General features: G+C 35.4%; 2 long non-coding RNA genes across 5 annotated transcripts in view; both read right to left on the bottom strand.

Annotated features, from left to right (window-relative positions):
* Positions 1 to 722, bottom strand: part of LOC125502506 — a 1,803-nt gene extending 1,081 nt beyond the window's left edge. For 2 of the 4 annotated variants that reach the window (XR_007280269.1, XR_007280267.1), the window contains exons 1-2: positions 227 to 421; positions 88 to 148 (exon numbers count right to left, since the gene is read on the bottom strand). This is a non-coding gene — a long non-coding RNA (uncharacterized LOC125502506). The other 2 variants (XR_007280268.1, XR_007280270.1) reach the window with 2 other exon arrangements.
* Positions 723 to 2,501: 1,779 nt separating this feature from the next.
* LOC125502512 lies at positions 2,502 to 3,038 on the bottom strand. Its single transcript, XR_007280276.1, has 2 exons — positions 2,973 to 3,038; positions 2,502 to 2,936 (listed from the first exon to the last, which is right to left on the bottom strand). It is a non-coding gene; the product is annotated as an uncharacterized LOC125502512 (long non-coding RNA).
* Between the last annotated feature and the right edge of the window lie 6 nt (positions 3,039 to 3,044).

Below are 3,044 nucleotides of genomic sequence, written 5' to 3'. Positions count from 1 at the left end.
GTGACAGCTGTAAAAGGGCTGTCCAGAATATCATCTATGCACATAAATACAAATTATTAAAGTACTTTCATTTTAATACAAACGTACCTTTAATTTTTTCGGAGTACACAATTCAGGTGCTGATGCTGTGTGATTTGAGCTGCTCTCCCTGAAAAGAATGTTAATGGAGCCTAAAAATTGATAGTTTGCTAAATTTACATCTCACTTCCTTACAATTAGTACTTACCCGGAACTGTGGCGATATTTGATGTGCCATGAACATATTCGAGCGATGGTCCAGGAATATCGCACAGTTTGACTATGGGTTGCACCAAGCGTCTTTTGCCAGGAAGCTATTCTCTATGGAAGCAGCACCTTGGAAACCTTCGAAATATATGTAGTATGTAGAGTGAATAATGTATGTAGTAATCTTTAAAACAAGACATACGAGTCTTCTAGGAACTGAACACGTGAAAATATTGTGTTATAATTTAAATACGAAAAATGTATGATACCATGCACCATGTTGGCGTCCTCCAGCAATCAACATGTAAATAATTCTAGTAATGCGAAAGCTTACCGTTTAGAACAAATATCATCGCACTGATAGGCACTCAACAAGGTCTAAAACTCATGTTTTAATAAATTATTGGTCGGAGAAAGTAAAAAACTTGTGCAATAAACAACGCCTTTCCCTGATGCCGAAAAAGACGCCTCGCGAAAAATGCAAATCAGCATCTTTGAAATCAGCACTCACCCTGTAAACGTCGCTATGGTGCCGCCTCGGAGATGTTCCGTTCATTTATGAGTAAGTTGCCTTGTAAGCAGGGCCTAGGTGGCGCTGACGACAATCAAAATCTATGTCTGACCTGGATTATTTGACTGAGGCCCCCATGGTAGAAGCACTAGGCTAACAAACGGCGCTGATTGGCTGTTGCACGTATGTTGGCACTTGAAACCGAACGTACAGCAAGAGAAGGACAACAGTATGGGTGCGGTCATTGATTCCGAGTTCAATGAATTTTGAAACCCGCCGCTAAATGCGTCCTTGAAAAATCTTATTTAACATGGATTTTTCAGTAAAAATGTAACGGATTATTGACCATACTAGTTATAACTTTTGTGGCTAAATTACTGCAGTTTGTTCTTCGTATATACAGGGTTTCGTAAAATTCAGGTTGGATCTTGACAACCTCGATCGAGTTTTCGCTTCTTGTTAATTTTTCACATGTTATCTTGTTTTTGAGATATTTAATAAATTTCTAAAAATTATTGCTGAATTAGTTAGAAAATCATTCTGGAAATTATCAATATCACTTTTCTGATAAAAGTTCTTATCACCAATTACTTGTGACTTATTGACAGGCAATATTGTAAGTAACAAAACAACCATTTGCTAACTAAACAAATTTCATTGTTTGCAAACACCTTCGGGATAAACGCACATTTCTAAAAACTGGCCGTTGTTTTCCACTGAAAATCGGTCCCCAGTCTACCTCAAAATCTCCGCCGATCACACAGAAAATAATGTACATTTTGTCGATTTTTACTTATTTCTTCAATATTTGATTGTGAACCCAACACTGCAGATCTGCCCAGCAGGGGTGGCTTACACTGTATAAAAACTTTAAAAGAATGGCCGAAGATTTTTCAGAAAATAACCACAGAACAGAACCTCGAAGATATTCACATGTTTCCAAGCAAACGATTTTTTTTTCACGTTTCCTCCGTCTCTTTAGTTCAAAAATTCAGAAGCATAACATGATTAGTCTTTTTTAAATATTTTTCCAGTCCAGTTTCCAGTGTAAAATCTCGTAGCTTTAGCGCAAAAAAACAATTTCTGCTTGCCTGGTATTTAACAATTTCAGATATTAACTGCAAATGTTATAGTAAGCGATAATATTATTTTATAATAAATTAATTGTCAAGCATTTTATCATAATTATTAACTGACCGACATGGTCAAAGTCGAAATCTCAAAGATCGTCCTAATCTGACGTAAAAATCGAGTTTTTAATAACATATGGCCCTCACGTGGGAGCAAAACCGTAGCAAGTGGCGTTAAAATCCATCTGAACTGAGTACTTTACCGATATACCAAAAACTTAATTTAATTTTTTTAAATTTTTAATGTAAATTACTTAATTTTGAAAATTAGTAATTGGAAACAAAACAGAAATAATATTTTTGTGCGAAAACAATGAATGCTACAAGATTTTACAAAAGAAATAAAAACGACACAAAAAAATCTAAAAAAAATTATTGCATCTACTCAAAAGAAATCAGATGTTTCCGTATATGAGGCACCCTGTATAATAAATAGAGTGTCTCATAAATAAGTGCGGTAAATATAATATGGGTGCGTAAAGGTTGAGAACAAGAAGGCTTTCAAAACGACTTATAGGATTTATTATTATTCCATTTCTTTTTTGTTTCGGAGATATGTGCAACGTTCTTTTGCGTTTTCTTATTTTTACTTCAGTCTGTTTAAATGTTAAGAATTTCTGATAAAATCCAACAAATGTAAGACGTAAGTAAATAACGAAACTAATAAATTCTAAACGACCACCTAAGGGGGCATAGAGGCCGTGCAGATAAAGGTTGACATATACAGTAGCGGTAGCAGAGACAAGTACTGTCTGTTCAAATGTACTTGTCTCTGGCGGTAGGATATCATGCCGAGCCATTGAGGACCGTTCTAAGGGCACCGCCCGTCGTTTTAAAGGGAAGATTTTCATGTACAAAAGCTGACCCAAATTTCGATCATCCTATTCAAGTACGTCGTTCTACCGCTATTACTATTTGAACATATTTATTTTCAGTTAAGTTTAAAAACTTCCTACTGCTACTTATCTACGAGTCCTTAAATCTAACAACGTTAGAGTGTCTAACACTCTATGTAACTTAAAATACGTCATCGTATATAACTTAATCTAAATTGACCTAACTAACCTAATCTAAACCCACAGACTACATACTATCTACGTCTAAACCTAAACCTAAACCTAACAGTCTCTCTTGCTTCCTATAACTAACTTAGAGTTAGCCCATGGTCCTCGATGTGG

This window comes from Dendroctonus ponderosae, unplaced genomic scaffold (genome assembly GCF_020466585.1).
Source record: "Dendroctonus ponderosae isolate FM_Combo_2020 unplaced genomic scaffold, Dpon_F_20191213v2 Dpon_F_20191213_1, whole genome shotgun sequence".
Lineage (NCBI taxonomy): Eukaryota > Metazoa > Arthropoda > Insecta > Coleoptera > Curculionidae > Dendroctonus > Dendroctonus ponderosae.
This window is presented reverse-complemented; position numbering and strand designations above follow the sequence as displayed.